General features: G+C 40.3%; 1 protein-coding gene across 7 annotated transcripts in view; it reads left to right on the forward strand.

Annotated features, from left to right (window-relative positions):
* The window catches only part of osbpl5 (oxysterol binding protein-like 5), a 40728-nt gene that overhangs the window by 4220 nt on the left and 18558 nt on the right, over positions 1-17950 (forward strand). For 3 of the 7 annotated variants that reach the window (XM_027272781.1, XM_010732751.3, XM_019263098.2), the window contains exon 2: positions 6641-6702. The gene's annotated coding sequence lies outside the window, so the exon portion shown is untranslated. Of the gene's footprint in view, positions 1-6640; positions 6703-9910; positions 10023-11620; positions 11641-17950 lie in introns of those variants that run through there. The other 4 variants (XM_027272776.1, XM_027272779.1, XM_027272777.1 and 1 more) reach the window with 3 other exon arrangements.

Genomic DNA, 17950 nt, shown 5'->3' on the forward strand with positions numbered 1-17950 from the left:
AAATTAACACATTAGTTGTACAAATATCGCACTAACGAAGCCACCTCACACATCTTTGTGAATTTTGTTACACCTGTCTGCGAGATGCAACCCCCTGCTACAATGTTAGCTGTTCTTTATTATGACAGCCGTGTTATAACAGTGTCTATAGACATTAGTCGTTTGTGTCACCACATTAATCTGGGTTAGCAGCTTTTGCTTTGCTTGTAAATAAAAGTGAGACTAACAAACCCAGAGTTGCAGCTTCTTCAACAATGTTGTCTTGTTGTACGGGTTTGTAATCGTCTCCTGCTTGTACACTTTTAATCTGCGCTTCTTTAATACAACACTACAAGACATATTGAGAAGAAAATGTATTTGTTGATATATTACAAATTACATTTGACTGCACTTTAAAATGCTGTCCTATTTTCCCATCTTCTTAGTGCATGCATATTTCAAGATCTACATTTCACAGAATTTCCTCGTACAGCCTTTTTTTAATTTTATTTTTAATTTTTGCATATATATATATTCTTTAAACAATATTAAAACCCGTTATTCTTTATCTCTTTCCTACCATATCTGTCACACGTATACACACACTCAATTTTAGAGTTTGCTTGACGTTCGTTCCTAGGCTGCTGGGTAGCTGCTTTGTGTATTTATAGAACAGGTTTAACACCACAGATCCACCGCTCTTGTTCTTACAGAGGCAGCAGCGTCCGGGGCATTCTCACGGCAGCTTGCACCTCTGCAATCGATATCCACCTCTCACTCATCTCTGGCTTAATGTATGGAGCTGCTGCTTGTGTTTTTATTTTTGGGACATTGTAGGTATGGTTGCAAAGCTTACCACAGAAAATCACACATATGCAAATACCTGTACACTACTATAGAATGTGAAGAAGAGTTTTAATTAAGGTGTGAGTGTATGATGAATATATGTAATATGAATATAATGTTTTGTGAACATGGAATATATCATTGTGTTAGATAGTGATTATTTAGACTGAGGGTTGATGCTTCCTGCCTGTGCTATGTGTATATTTTTTTGATGTACCTTCTGTGCAGTAATCAACTATTTTGTTAATTACTCCAATTACAAATATGAGGCAGTGGCACATCTGCTATGATCTACATTTGTTTTTGAAGCTTTATGAATGAAGACAGGCCAGTCCATGAAAATGATTGGCACTGTGCGCACTCCTTGTCAAAGGCCGATAATCTGCAATTTCAAGGGATAAGCTGCAGCGTCTGTGTTGACTTTACAGCCGGGTTGTTGTAGTTTTTACATAAGTCTTTTACATTGAGTGTTTTATAATGAAAGATGTGTCGCTGAGGCCTGATTAGGTCATGGTTTTAACGTCAGCCTGTTAAAGCCCTCTTTGGATGGTCATTCATGGCGGTGTGCAGGCTCTGTCAGATTGGCTCTATTTTTTTTTTTGACAACTGCCTGCTTATGTTTACATGTAATAGCATTTCACTGACTACAAACAGTTAATACCTATTAATACAATCTCAAAACTTTGAATACCCCAGTGTCAGCGTGGTATTGTATGTGGCTGCGTAGTCTGTTTTCCTAATGGATCAGTCAGGTGAGTGGAGAAAGTGACACTGTGTTAGATTACACTAAAAGGCAACTTGTGACACTCAGGCGTAGATGTCTTTGCCAAGCAGCTCCAAGAAAGCAAGCATCGCCTTAACCTTTAGGAAAGACCTCAGGTTTCAGAGCATGGACGGTTTCCATGACATAGGACCTCAGTCTTAAAGTGATACTCTACCCCAAATCTATCTTTTGGGTATTCAGTACTCACCGCCTGTATATGAAAGGTAGGTGTATTTGGGGTTTTAGGTTAGACTTTGAATAAATAAAAGTGGTCATGGACACCATGCACCATTTAATTCTTTGTGCTCTGGAGGGATCCATTGTTTGTGTCTCCGTGAGTCTAGCATCTCGCCCCAGCTTCTGCTCTTTTGTACTTCATCTGATCGCTGTACTCACTGAAACTGACAGCGATCTACTCATGTGACTCCTGGCATGGGAGCAAACAAGTGTATTTTTCTAAAATGTCAAAAGAACTTCTTTAATGTTAGAGCTTCATCTTTGCAATGCTTACATTGTGCTGCAGGTTTTGACATTTAAGCTTCTTTTAGTGATTGATTAGTGTCATCTTCCAATCATGCTGCCACTTCCCTTACAGCCAACACTACTCACTATGGTTAAATGGCTGCTCCACTAACTTTTGTGTAAAATAGAGACACGATGAGCGATAGCATCTCTAGTGTCTCTTGTTTTTCACTCACAGCAGTGCAGTGGAAAAAAGAAACCTTATCTACCCCATCCAGATCGACGCAGTGAGGCCGATGGTCGTGGTGGTCGATCTGATTGGGTCACAGGCTTTTCTCCCTTTCCTGGTTGAATGTACGTCAGACAATATCAGGCTTTGGAAAAAATGGTGTCTCTCTCTTAATTTAATTAAGACATTGATGTTAAAATGTTATTTAACCAACTGTCAGGAGAGAGGGCATGAGTGGACAGGCTTTAGAGAGAAGTGAAACTAAAGTCTGGTGTTTTCTTGGTGCTGATCTCCTTGCCGAATGTAACTCTAATCAGACTGCTTCGTAATGTAGCTCCAGGTCTTAATGAACAACCTGATAATTGCAGTTAATTTTAAAAAACTGGCCACTAACAGCCGCGGTTCACTTATACTTCCTTATCGTGGTTAATATGTTGGTAATTATTATACAGATTGTTGAGCTCAACATTAAGTAGATGACTCGTATTAATGGACATTGCTGTTACAGCAGCAAAGTCAGTTTTAATAATTTGGCTTTGTCAAAGCAAAAAAGGCTGAGACAATACTTGAAGAAGCTGTTATAAGTTGTGTAGAGCAGTGCATTATCTATAATAAACATACGCCTTCAGAAACAAAGCCACAGCAGGCTGTTTTAACAGTGTGACACATTTACTGACAGTGAAGCAGCAGAAAGTACAGTATATCCAGTTAAATGTAAAATGCTGCCCTGCAGCTGTGTTGTTTTATCTTGCATAATAACTAAACATTATTTGTACAGTACAGTTTGCAGCCTGAGCTACATAAACTTTATCTTTCTTTCTGTTGTCATCATTACTACATGTGCAGTCATTTGTTTTTAAACAAGTATTGGGACATAGGGCCCGTTTTAGATTGTTGCTGTTGACTGTTTGTCCCATGTTGCTGGATCCCATAGATCATTTGCTTGGCACTTTTATTATACTAATCCAGAGTTAAACCTAATGGCAAATACAACAGGTTCCATGGCAGAAGGGCATGTAAAGTGCAATAATTAGTCTCTAAGGCTTTTGAGTGCACTTAATGCTAAGTGTCCTTAGACCCAATACCATTCCTATGAAGTCTAATCTGCCGTCATTATGAGCAGTGAGTGCTCACTTTGTGTCGTGCTCCTGGTTTTTCTGTCTTCATGCGGGGAGGATGATTAAGTTTTATGGTCTGGTTGTCTGTGAGCCTGGCTTACCGTGGCACTTGTAAATATCAGCCTCCATTAACCTCTTAATCTCAAATCCTGGAGATGACAAAAATACTTTTACTCTAATTAATCAAGTAATTGAAAATACTTACTCCTCAAACAGACACTGACTTCATATTTGCCTTTTGATAACTGTCATCTTAGCAGATCCATGTGTGCCCTGCTTCAGCCTTTCTTAAGATTACATAAAGCTAAGAGGGCATGCATGGAAGGAGATGAAGGTGGATCGGGAGGGAAATGGAGGTGGTTGCTGATAAGATAAGACTTTCATTGCATGAGACAGTAAGTAAGTAAGTAAGTAAGTAAGTAAGGAGGCAAGATAACTATCGCCCTTTGGGAAAATAATTATTCATAGGTAAACAACTGTGAACAAGTAGTTGGACAGGTAAAGAAAGGACAAAAAAACACTGAATAAGACCTGAAGGACCCGAATACTGGTGTGCAAAATTTGAAACACTTTAGATGAACAGATGTAAATTTGGTGAAGGGTTTTGTTTCATGTTTGGAGTTGTTATTCACTTTATCAGTTTTGCCTCAGTTTTTAGCCGTTAGTATATTCTCAGTTGGAGCACTTACTTCTAGCCTCAAGTTATTATTCACACCCTTCCTATTGTTTCCTTTAATTGAGCCAGAGACACAACCATAAATCAGTGGGCAGGATCTGGCGTGGACCCCTCCTATGAGTCAGTGTTGGCTCTCTGCTGGGAAAGTTGGCGAGCTCACTGTTCTTATGTAAATGCTACTTAGTCGTAAGCTTTAAAAGAACCATGCAGAGCTTTGGTTATACAATATGCATGTGGTAATTTTTCAACCCCCCATTACCATATAGTTTTCAATTTCAGGGCTATTGTGCCTAATTGTCCCCTTGCTGCATTTTGGCATGAAGCTACAAGAAGGAAGTAAAAGACTTTGGCAAACCCACAAGCTATTACAGCGAGTTGTACATCAGCTGTTAGAGTCGCAAGTAGTTTCTGCACATCTGGCTGTGAGTGTAATCACATGCATTTGAGTGTGATATATGAAGGTAAATCCAACACCTCTGGGTTTTAAATGCTATTTCTGTGAGTGCTTTGTGTGTCGTTGGACAGCATAGTGCTGGTAGAAAGTAGCAAAGTCATGTGGTGCAAACTCGTAATACTACAGCGTCACTCCTACGTGGCATGTAGTATTTTAATTTTATCGTACTGTGATACTCAAACGTTTGGTCTGAATGGAAAAAATGTAGGACAGCTAGGAGTGTGTATTAGAAAGTGGTGTAGCTCTGGAGTCCTTTCATCCAAACCATCTATACCCTCTTAGTTAACTTCTCACTCTTGCACACTTGTTACATTTTATAGTTCTTGTGCCCAGGGCTGCCTAAAAATAAAATCTGGGCTTTTTTTCACACCACACCCAATCTACAATTTTAATAGATTGTTAAAAACACATTTCAAAAGACACCACGTCTTTAGTGGTGTCTTGTCTGGGTTTGTCTTCTACTATGGGATACTTTGGCGTAATGGCTCCACATTATAATATTTGTAGTTTAAATCTTGATTTTATTATTTAGATGTATTTTGCAACTCTAAATTGTCCGTAGGTGTAAATGTGAGTGTGAATCGTTGTTTGCGTCTATGTGCCCTGCGTTGAGCTGGTGACTTGTCCAGGGTGTACCCCGCCTCTCACCCAAAGTCAACTGGGATAGGCTCCAGCCCCACCGTGACTCTGATGAGGATAAGTGGTTACAGATAATGGATGGATGAATGGATGGATTTTGCAACAATTAAAAAAACATACATTCAAATTAATGGATTTGTTGCCCAACTCTACTTGGGTGTTTATGTCAAACAAATCCCTTTTTGTGTTGGACAAAATGAATACATGAATATAAATTGGTGCTGTTTGATTATTTTGAGGATGTCATGGTCCGCTGAGACTCTCTTAAATTACCCCTTCCTTCCTCCTTCTCTCTGTCTTTCTGCTTTCCTCTTGTTGGTGTCTGTGTTTGGCTCCTATCGCCTCTGCACTGCCTACCCCCTTTGTTCCTCAAGCCCTGTCAGCTCAGGGATTCTCTCTCAGTTCACTTCTTATTTAGGTTAGACGTACTCAAGTGTTATGTCTTCCTCTTTTGCTCAGTGATAGCATCTTAAAGGCATAGATTATGTCTTTGTTTATTCAGGTCTGTACTGTAGAGGTACAGATTGAAATGTCCTGCAGTTTGATAACTAAGAAAACAAAAACAAACAGCGTGTGATTTGCCTGCAGCATGACTGGTGCGATACTGAGAGGTAGAGTGATTACAATATTGCATTTGTGCTTGTGACTCTACATCTGTTGGAAACACATTAATATATTTGGTGTATATTAAGCGTGTGTGTGTGCGTGCTGCTTGTTGTTTTGGTTTTTGGATTTGTAGCTTATCACACATCCCAGCTGTTCGAGAATGCATTGTTCTTTGCATTGCAGAAAAAAACAAAGTCAGACAAGAGTGGGATGTTGAAAACATTTTTGACTGTAAGCAATACAATAAACTGTGTGTCAAATACAACCAATTAGAATAAGAGCCACAATTTTAATTAAAATTAGAAGTGTGTTTCTTTAAAATGACATTATACCATCAGTTAGAATGAGATTCCTCTTGTCTTCCTTGACTCACATCCTATTAGGGTGTGTATTTGTCTAGTGTAAGAGTAGTAGTCCTCCATGAATGTCATAGTGTTTGAATATGCTTAGCTGTATCTCTGTTGACTTAGTAAACACTCATGCTGAATAGAATCCTGTTTCTTCCTATACAAAAGCATTGACTTAAGGTATACTGTTACTTTTAATTACTTTTTTTATTGGATTGGATCTCTTATAGACTGCTCAAGTGGTTCATTTGCAAAAGTCTACATTAGCTGGATACAAGCTGTAAGTGACTGACAGTGGTATACGTGTGCACTTGGCAAACAGATGTGCATTTGGCCCTCAGAGATGTTGAAGGCTCCCTTAGGACTGGGACTGGGTGGCATAGGGCTCCGCCCCTCCTTATCACAGTGGTGTGACCAGGAGGAGCATGGAAAGGAGAAACACCGGGAGTGAGCCAGTATGGGGTTTTTTTGTACAGTGTGAGCTGAAGTGAAACCTTACTCTAACTTTTGTATCTCTGCAGGTGAGACAGGCTGCTCCAACAAAGGCATCTGGATGCGGTGTCTCCTGCAGCTCAGGTGAAAGGTAAGTTGAGCTCTCCCCTGCTGGCTGACTCTTTAATGTCTTAATAATGCATATGCTTGGTTAAATTGGCTGGCTGTTTGTTTAACTTCAGTTAATTGAACGTTTTTGTGTGCACCAGTCGTGTGTAACAGTCCAAGTCCATGTTAAGGTTTGATTTGTTAATCTGTTTTCTCTCAGGCGTCAGTCTACTTTCAAAATTTAACACAAATACGAGTACATTTTTACCCTGTGTTGCCGGAGGGATAATTCACTTTTGAGCAGAACAGAGAATTAGGGCATGTCTCTTATGATGTGAATTAGATAAGATTTGATAACAATGTCAGTTAATACTATAAAGCTTACATTTGTGCTGTTTCGGTAACTTCTGCATTTTCATGTTAGCACTTGTGTGTGTGTGTGTTTTTGAGCACAGTGCAGCATTGAAAGAAGAGAAACCGTTTGACAGCAGCTTACAGGGTGTGTCAGATTCATTTGGGTTAGAACGGAGTAAATGTTTAGGGTTGCACGAGGACAGCTGGGCCTCAGAATGATACTTCAGAGAGATACTAAAACCCCTAAAACAGGCAGTTTGCCTGGAGTACATGTTGATCTTTCATGCAGTGGCAGAGGAAAAGTGTAATGACTAGTTACTATTTCTTTTTTCAACCTCCTATCCTTAGCACACTGTGTATTTTTGGTCTCTCCTGGAAGCATAAATGCACCAGTGCATGTTGGTTAGTTGTCTAAACAGTACTGGAGACAGTCAGCTGTTCAGGACATCTGTCTAAAGATGGAAAGCAGATGTCTTATTGCACTTACTGTAAAAGAAAATCCTCTTCGTGTGGTGGGATGACACTGATAGAAGAGACAATTTGGTATACTGAAACTATGTTAGCATGAGGTCTGTCAGAATTTTTGCTTTGCTGTGCTCTACAGCCACAAGATGGTAGAAGACTGTACTGTGGTAGGCATGAAAAATACCACTTGCATGCCCATATCAGTCAGGAAGTGTTTGGATTCAGCCTTGCCCAAGCTGTTTGTCTTGGCATGTGTATGCAGCACAAAGTCGTATGAGATTTAACAGCAAATTACACATTAACCAGGAAAAATGTCTCAACCTGTACCCGACTGTACACACCCAGGCTACTTTTCCCCCAGTTTTCCGTCTGCCCTAAAAGCCACACACGTTCAGACTATCTGATTTACTAGAATGTTAAGATAATGGTTATAAATACTTAACAGTTTATGTGACAACAGATACATTGTTCCCTTCTCTGTTCTGCGTTCCATTATTTGGGCTTTGCATTGCGCACACAGTGAAGTCTTCATCACTTTGACTGTTTGTTTAAATCACCCTAGACCAACAGTTTAAAGTTAGGGCTGCGATCATAGTTTGGTTTACGTAAGTGTACAGAAGGTGCAACCAGCTCAACTTCTGTTCTGTGTTTGTTTGATTGCATGGAAGAGGTACTGTTAAATAAACACTGACATACCAAAATGTCACCTTTATGTCTCTTTGTCTCACACCAAGAATAATGTAAAGACTGAATTACAGAGAGGAATAACAAGATGAATAGAAATAGCAAAGTTCTCTCTTTATTTAGTCTTTTCTAAGGGTCTAACACTTAACATGTATAGTAACGTATAACACATGTTTTAAGGCGTCGTTATATATTGGCCATGGCCTAAATTATCATAGACCTATATAGTTAACCTAATGTTAGACTGGAGCCAGTTCATGTAAGACTAATCATACAGGATACATGGTGATAATGAGTTTAAAGGAGAAGTAAATCCAAATTGGTTGTCAGGCAGAATAAATTATGCGTAGTGCTCGTAATGCTAAACAGCATCTGCACCAGTACAATTACTATCATTACAACTCCATTCACAGAAAATGGAGTACCGAGCAGTCTCTTTTGATCAGCAACGCAAAGTGTCATTTAATGAGATCAACACTGAGGGAGCCAGTGTGAGATTTATGTTTATTTATTGTGTTCCTGGTGGTTGGAGAGCGTACTTTCTTTGTGCTGGATCTGAGAGTCTCCCTGTGTAGAAGTAACACATGCAAACCAATCTGGACTTCAAGTTCTGTCTGAAACAGCATAATGACATGTCTCCATTTTATTATGGTGGCAGTGGAACAATTGTATGTGATTTGATTGAACTGAACCTGGGAGTGGAGAAAGAAGGTTCTGGGTTCAGACTTGTTGGTCTTTATTTGTGGAGTTCATAAGTTCTCCTCACACTAATAGGTGTTCTCCAGCCACTTGCTGTTAAAATACGCAAGTGGCTGGTAGATTTGTTTCACTCACCAGCCAAAGAAATCTATTGAGTGGTTGGTAAAATCTGAACAATCACTCAGTGGATAAAAAGATTTTACACCCTGCCCGTAGGCGTGAATGTAAGTGTGAATGGTTGTCTGTCTCTATGTACGTGTCAGGTCTGTGATTGACAACCTGTCTAGGGTAGACCCCCCTCCCCTTCCCCTGCAACCCTTCAAAAGATAAGCAGGCATGTCTAATGATCCTTAGCTATTAGTGGAATCCTTGCACTCCACTGACTATATGATTAGCACTCTAGCTAGGATAAGTCTGTGTATCTGCCAGTTTCTATAAAAGTGTCTGTCAGTGTGAGATTGATGGAGGGACAGAAAGAGGGCAGGTGGTAGACAAGGAAGAGGGAGGATGGACTGTACGCTGTAGGAAGTGTTGATCTGTTGACCTAAACCTTAATTACCATTGCCTGATCAATACAGGTGCACAGGACGGGGATAAAGTGAAAGTGTAGACCAGTGGTCAGTTCAGTAACTCAGCAGTCGCTCAGTCCACAGAGACCAGAGGGTGGCTGAGTCACTACATATCCAGGCTATATGTTGTTATTTTCAGGGCATGATGTATAACAAACTCTATGTAACAGTTTATGCTGCTTTTTGCCCTTTTTTTTAAATGAATAATAAGAATTGTTGATAAAGATTAAATCCTGAGCTGAGTGACTGTCTAGTCTACATTACAATAATTTAGCCCATGAACTGGCTTGTGACATGACTATCAAGTGTTTGGATAGAGGGCAGAATTTGCTCTCTTAGCAGGTTGACCCAATTACACCCCATTCAGTGTTTTACATCATGAGCAGGTCTCGTTGTGGCAGTGTCCATTCACCTCAAATGTAAGAGCACCCAGCAGTAGTAGTCAGCCAACTTTCTTTTGTTTGTTTTCGTTTTTCCCAGATATGAGAGGCTCGAAGTTTGGTGAGAAGTTGGCTTATTCCCTCTCTCACTGTCCCTCGCTGGGAAAGAAAGTTGGAGGAATCCGGTGATCCGGAGATTAGATGTGGGAGAGGTGGGTTTTATTTAAACAGCTCGTTTGCAGCATTGACGTACTGCTAGAGGTTCTGATGTCTGAAAGTTGGACTCTATAAAGCGTTACGCTTTCTTGTTGAAAGATAAAACCTTGAAGGCACTAAACAAACATGGACATTGTGAAAAGGATAAAACACAGATAAAAATAATCTTACTCTAATCACACACATCTTCTACAATATATTGCCATTTAAAGTGTACTTTTAAGAATGGCTGATAGCTTTGATGTAAAGGATAGAGGTTCTGTTAGACCTGACTAGGTTTAAAGTCGTGTTCTGTGTCATATTATTTGCACAAATTGTACTTTGCAATTCGATTTGACAATTCATTTTGATTTAATGCACTAACTTGAATGCTCATGTTTTTGCTGTCCAACTTAATTTTCTTTAAACTGACATTGGACTGAAAATACAGACATTAGCTGGCAATGTTCTCTAACCGTGTGTGTGGTAAATGTGCCTGTTTGGTGTTTGTTGGCTCAGACTCTGGCTCAAAGCTAACCAGGAAGCCCCTTTGCTTATTTTCCCCATGATCTTCTCTTTCCACCTTTTTGTTCATTCATTAAGTTCTACAGCTTTGATAGGCCAAAGTTTTAATACCTGTTCTAGGTTTTGTGCCACAGTTTGGCTGGTAACAGTACTTTCTACAGAAAGCAGAAGCAGCGGATTTGTGTTGCCAAGTAGAGACGCTGTTGCAGAACTCATGACAGACATTTGATTAAAGTTAAAATTCTCAAATAAAATGTTATTTCAGAAAATATATTACCCATTATTTATTCATCTTTGGCAGTTGGCCATTGATCAAATGGTGTATTTTAGTCGGAGGAGTCTGTAATGAGCTCTTATCCTCTGCTCTTTGCTTTAGTACATTAATTAAAGTCATTTATCTAACAAGTTGTCATCTGCTATCCCTTACTTAATGACCCTCCTTCTGTCCAGTCAGGCAGCCTCCAGACCTCTGCTGGCAAACATTTTCCTCGCTGCCCCTCACACCTCCTGTCTCTCCAGAAGACAGACAGAAGAGTCCCTGCCCTCACAATACTAACTCCCCTTCATTTACTGCCCCTTTGTCTTTCTATGCGACCTCTACAGCTTATTATTTCCTTTTCTGCCACAGAGGTTTTCAGCTTTATAAAAAGGCCTTGTCACGATGTAACAGGACCTTTAAACTGCTGCAGGGAAGTAGAGCACAAGAAAGAATCTAATTTGCATAGGTCTTATATGTAATTCAAGGTGCAATGTGATAACAGAAATTGGCTGATACATTGCTTTTTCATGCAGTGACTTTCATCTTTGAGAGTGAAAAACTGGGAAATGTGGCATTTAGAGCTGGAGGGAAGGTAGATATGGCACTTGGGTGGCTTAGCATGAAATTTGTTGATACTGTAAAACTCTTAGGTCGGTATTTTCATAAATAAACTGCTCTTCTGGCATATGAGCAACATCACGTGTCCCCAAGAAATATATTCTACTTTCACATTTATGTAACCATGCAAAGTTTTCTCATGGTGCCTCTTCTCTCTTCTCTTGTAGCAACATCCTGCTTTGCTCTCAAACAGGTACACAATAGAAACTGAGGCTGGCCTTCTAAATACAAAGGTAATTGTGGTCGGGCTGTGCCTCCTTCTTGTTGTGGTTTGTTCTGAAGATCTTGCTGAAGGGCAACAACAAATTGGACAGAGAGATTACTCCTGTATCTCTCTGAATCAGATTTTCACAGCCAGGCAGGCAGGAGACTCTGACCATCAGCTTTCGGGTTACCAGGCTACTTTCCTACATTTTCATTTTCAGTGTCCCTTCTCCAGTATTGTCTTCACCACTAATTCCTGTTCTATCTCATCAATGATGGGAAGACTTTGTCTTATAATGATTGAGTAGAAATATGATTAATATAGCATATACTCAGCTCAACTTTATCTATTTATATAGCACCTTTTTATACAGAATTGCAGTCCAAAGTGCTTCACAGAGCAGAATAAAAACAGAAATAGACAACAGTGAACAGTTCTTTAGGCAACAGAGCAACTGCATAAAGAAATAAGAACAAAAATAAAAAGCATAAAACTACAACAACAAAACAAACAAACAAACAAAAAACCCTACAAGGTAAAAAGCACAATTTAAGAACAGTTGCATACAAATTACCTGATCACCTGAAAATAAGAATCACTGTGTTTTTGTTGCCTTAAAGCAGAGAGCGGGTTGTCCTCTACACAGTCCACCATGATGAACCACCATGTTTCTACTGTAGCCCTGAGCAGACAACCAAACACTGACCTTTAGCTTTTTATTTCACATTTGTAGTTTTTCCTACATGCTTTGAAGGAGAGGGTGAAGCATCAGAGAAAATGTATTTGGTTGCAATTTCACTGATAGCTAGCACTAAAGCCTACACACTGGACCTTTTTTTAAATTTGTATAATCACTGATTTTCATTTAATAATGACCCAAGTCTACATAATTTCTCATTTACTTTGACTCTAAAAAATTCTTTTAAACTGTTTTAACTAAAGTAGAGAGTTTAACCGTCCATTGTACACACAGTGTATCTTAAGTCCTTAGCCATGGCTTTGTTGCTTAGTCTGGCGCCTGGCTGGAGTTACTGGAGGTCTCTGTCAATTTGTGTTTATATCTGTGTACATGAAGGTGTACTGTTTGTGGGAAATCGTGGCTCATGTCATGTCAGATCTGTTTCTGTGTCCAGTTCATTCCTCTGACACTGAAAGTTTAAGTGGCCCTGTGCGATAAGTGTCCCTGATGTTCCAGCAGAAAGATCAACATGAACGAAAACAGGGGAGGATGTGTCAGTGCAAGTCAAAGTCATGCTGCAGTCTCTCAGAGTACATTACTGAAGTCTTTTATTAAGTTAAATATTTAGGGAGTGTCTGTATGTGTGTACTGTACGTGTGCATGTGTGTCTGTATTGGACACATTTGTATGTAAACAAATGGGCCATGCTTGACACCACTGCAATCATCAGACTGGTTAAGCCTGCATTAAGCCATAGCCATCCCTTGCCTGGATCTAGTTAAGTGCTTGGAACCAGGGTTTGGTTAATCATAGAGCAGGCATGTCCAAACTGTTCCACAAAGGGCCGGTGTGGCTGCAGGTTTTTGTTCCAACCAACCAAGAGCACACAGTTTGACCAATCAACACTCTGAAGACTGAGACCAGTTGATTAAATGAGTCAAGTCTGGTGTGCTGCTGTTTGGTTGGAAGGAAAACCTGCAGCTACACCGGCCCTTTGTGGAACAGTTTGGACACCCCTGTCATAGAGGCTTCAGATTAAGAAAGAGAAATGTGACAGCTTCATGAAAATAGTTAGCAATATAAACTTTTAAAGTTAAATTATACAACTAACTTTACTTCTTATTCTCCAACAAGTTCACATGGTTTGATGGCTGGTCCATGTAGTAATTAAGTTTCAAGATGGAGTTGGAGAATTCAGTGAACTATGAATTACTTTTTGGGTTGCTGCCATAGGTTGACAAGTTAATCGACCATCACTCACAGGATGGATTGGGCTTCTTCCACTAGTGAGTAGATGTGCCCTATTTGGTTTAACACACTGACCTAGACATTGATAGAGTTGACTTGGCGGTGTGACGCAGTGGTGTGTGTGCTTACAGGCACAACTGCTACATTATTGTACTTCCACGCCTGACTGGTGTAGGCTGTAGTCAGTCAGTCAAGTTCTTTTTGAGTTTTCCGGCTGTGTGCATGGTGACGAGACATTTTATTTATTGTGATCATTTGTATCAGGACATTGAGGCCTCAAAGTAACTATGTGACTGGAAAAGTACAAACATAGACACGCATACAGGCATTAAAATGTAGGGAGGAGCACATCATTTGTTTTGGATCTGTGCCTGTGTTTTGATAAAGCTCTGTTTACTGTTACATATTGCTTCATCATTGCACCCCTACTTTTCATGCTCACCCTGGACCAGAATCTGAGCTCATTTCCCACCCCCTTGTAGGGAAACCTAAGTCTCACTTTCAGGCTATGTTTACCTTGCTCTTTCCCTTCTCCCTGACAGAAGCCTCTTCTCAGAGACCGGCTGTGTGTACGAAGGGAGGTTGTGTCTCCTTCTAGTCTAACCTGAAGCACAGGGAACAGTGGAGTGGATTGACAAATCCTTAGCACCCCCCTCCTTCCAGTCATCACTCAGGTCACAGCTAGGCTAACCTCAGATTATCTCTGTCAGCTTCCCTGGACTACTTACAAGCTGAAATTCTCCATCAGATGAGCGAGACCTTTAAGGAAGTCATTAGATGGTCATAGAATAGTTTCAATGTTGACATTACCGCAGCACCAGGGAGGTGCACGTTGGGTAGAGCCAGGGTGGGGATTGTGGTTGTGATGGCATAGTGTACCATGGCTGTGGACCACCGCAGTCCCCACACAACAAAGGGAGTTTCCTATTTTAAGTAAGATCAAATGGGAAGTCTGGCTGTAAGGCATTTTCTCCATGTGAGTTCCTTAAAATATACCTGCAACCCCCGCAAGACTCAGAATAGAGCAACTAAACCACACATCCTCCTCCTGTCTAACAGGGGACCTAGTTCTGCCTTCTTCGTGTCCTCTCAGACACAGTAGTTACAGTTTGTTTTTATTAAGTTAGAGATTTTTAGATCTTCTTTTAGATCTTAGATGTTCTTTTAATGCACAGCAGTCCAAGCAACACCTTTGCACCCATAGTTTTCATTTCATCCTCCTAGTTTTTGTTGATTATAATGTGTTTAGAAAGAACATGATAATCATCTGGTGCTTTTCATTTTTTAATTGTGTTTTTTAGCAGTAGGTGTGTGTCTTACAGGAAGTGACAGTTGATGAATAGCTACACTGTGTTTCTTATGCAGGAATAATAAAGGCAATTGGTGGATGTTGTTCGAATATAAACAATGTCTGCGAGCAATCCTGCTGCAGCTGTGTAAGAGCAAAAGGAAGAACAAATATCTGCTTATCTTGGGTGTGTGTGTGTGTGTGTGTGTGTGTGTGTGTGTGTGTTGTGTGTGTGTGTGTGTGTGTGTGTGTGTGTCCACTCTCCCAATTATACCATTTACAGCATGTTGCAGTGTGGACTGTCGAAGCACATACAGTACTTGGCGACAGCCTATTGGTGTATAACTAGGTCATATGGCTGTCCATTAGTGCTGTCATCACTGGAGACTGTGGGTTAACAGGGTTGGGGGTACTGAAAGGAGGACAGATGGAAGGATGGAGGGAATATCTGGAATTAATCTGTGCCATCATATTAGCAACAGCTGGCTTGATGCTGGCTGTCAGTATTGCAGCACTGTCACACACACACACACACACACACACACACACACACACACACACAAAATGGAGATTGTGATAGTGGGTGTTGTTCTTGAATCAAGACTGTCATTCTTCAATACCTCCTGTACCCAGTGCAGAAAATAGATTTGGGGGTAGGTGTTAAGGATGAATGTTTTCTTATTTTAAAGAGGTATATTACATTTTTTTCCATGTCCTAGGCCAGAGACTAAATGTGTGTCTTTCTGTTCTCCGATGCTTTTGCATTTTTAAAAGATGTGGCAAAGTGAATCAGTCAGAGCAGAACTTTTTGAATTATTAATATGCATAATATCATCCCATATAGCTTCTGGCAGTGCAGGAGCAAATGGCAGAATGTTAGCTCAATATGTAACCAACCCTTCACAAACTCCTTTTTTTGTATCACAGACCATTTTTATATTGAGATAATTATTATTATAACTTTAATAAAGGTTAGGTCCAAAAGTAAATCAGCACAAATCTTTTTTTAAAATCTTCATTTCTCTTCTGATGAAAGCTTTCTCAAACTCCCAGTGGTTTTGTTATTCTTTAGTTGCAACAATCAGATGCAGATCGAGCAGATCTGATGATGAGGTGATAATGGACTGAAGACCTCGGGATGATGTTGTTGTTGTTGTTGTGGGCGTGACATGGAATCATAAGGAAAGATGTGACACAGACAGACAAGTTCATGGTTAATTACCACAAACCACGAACAAACCGGTGTTCGCTGTAAATCACTGGAAACCACAAGCACTTTCCCAGGTTGTCAACACTTATAAATTGTTAAGAGTAGTTATAGATCTTTGAAGTCGTCTGTATTTTATTTATTTACTTTAAAATACTTTGTTCTTTGCTCTTTGTTACTCTGATGCCAAGAGCGAGAATGCCATGCTAGTTAGAGATGCAGATACTGGTAAAGCAACAGAAAATTACAGCGTGAGGCCAGAGAGAATCATTTCTCACTTTACAGACTTGTTTTACTTGACTAAAGACTAAACCAAAACAACCTCTTCAGTGTGAACTTAACTGGAAAGAAACATGTACACACTAAGTCGACCTCCTTCACCTGATAAACAACAAAGCTGTATGTCGCAGGTGTGGGTCAGACGTAACTTGGTTACTCTGCTCGGTCTCAGTGTTGTGAGATACTAACGAACCACAGATGGATTCTGAGACGGATGCATCCACTGGGATTGTTTTAGAAAAAGCACAGTTTCAGGGTGTGAAAAATGGTGACGTGTTGTGGATGAAAAGCCAAAATGGACAGGAAAAGCTGCCTTTTCAAATTTAGCTGCGTTTAGTGTAGGAATGTCCTCCATGCTGCTGCCAAGACCCAGCGTGATACCGTGTTCCCTGCTGCTCCAGTATGCTGTGTATGAAAACTCAATCAATTCAGGAAGCAGTCTCTCGGCTAATTTTATTGGGATAATTGGGTTTGCAAGAAGTGGCCTCTCCTCTTAACATGGATCTGTTAAACAAAGATCCAGGTACAGCCAAGGTTACTATCAGCCAAATGTGCCTTGTGTGTCCCAGAGGGAGACTATGATTTATGCTAGTTAGATCAGTCAAGCATATTCACAATATACAGGTTCGAACATGTCAACATGTTCCTGTTCCAGACACCTCCCTCTGTTTTTCCCTCCCTCCACCTCCCAGATGGTGTAATGATTACTAAAAACGAGCGTGCCCCATGTGACAGCATGACAAGCCCTTTCACATCGACAAGGTAACTTTGGGTCAGATGCTTTTGTTGTTGTTGTTTTATCTGTCCTTGTCATTCAAGGTTACTGTTTGACATAGGAATGTGTGTTATTGACCGCCCTGGTGCTGCTACTTATCTTTTCCACAAGATATTTCTATCACTGGGTAAATATTAGCCTAGCACCTGTGTAGCATGACTGTGGTAGATAAAGTTAATGTTAGCCTAGCCTGGAAAACTTTAGGTACTGTGTACAGTAGAGTTGCATGATATGTTACAGAATTAATAGAAGGTCAGTCAAAGGGTAGAATGCAAAATGATGCGGTCTCCTCAGTCTTATTTGATAGGACCCTTTCACAATTTCTCCATTGTCCGATATCCAATGTGATAAACGGCCGAGTAAATGGATTCACTGGGAGGAAAAAGACCCTTCAGTGTCACTGTTTTTCTAGCCAGGTCACACGGGGTAAAGTGTCACTAAAGGAAGAATTCATTTCCAACTTATCTGTATTTATGAGGGTACCACTGTCCTCATGCTGTTGATGTCCAGTTATGCTTCCTCTCACACTGTCACCTTCTCTGTAACACACTCTGCGTCTTCCCTTACTCCTGTAAAGGCCAACACTGAACCTCTTACCCTCAGAGCACACAGTAGTTAAATGTTTTGATTTATATTTGCACATGAGAAACACCTCAGTGTGTTGCAATAAAGTAATTAATATCGGTTAGAGTTTTGAATTTATGAGCTTGTCCAGCTCTGATGTAGACTATAACTCACCACACAACTGCTGGTGTGTGTGAGTGTTAGTGTGAGTAATGCACACTAAATGCAGCCTGCTACGGCACTGCTGCCTGGATTAGCTAGTTGGAGAGGAGCGTTTTCTCTGTTCTTTGGCGCTTCA

This window comes from Larimichthys crocea, chromosome XXI (genome assembly GCF_000972845.2).
Source record: "Larimichthys crocea isolate SSNF chromosome XXI, L_crocea_2.0, whole genome shotgun sequence".
Lineage (NCBI taxonomy): Eukaryota > Metazoa > Chordata > Actinopteri > Sciaenidae > Larimichthys > Larimichthys crocea.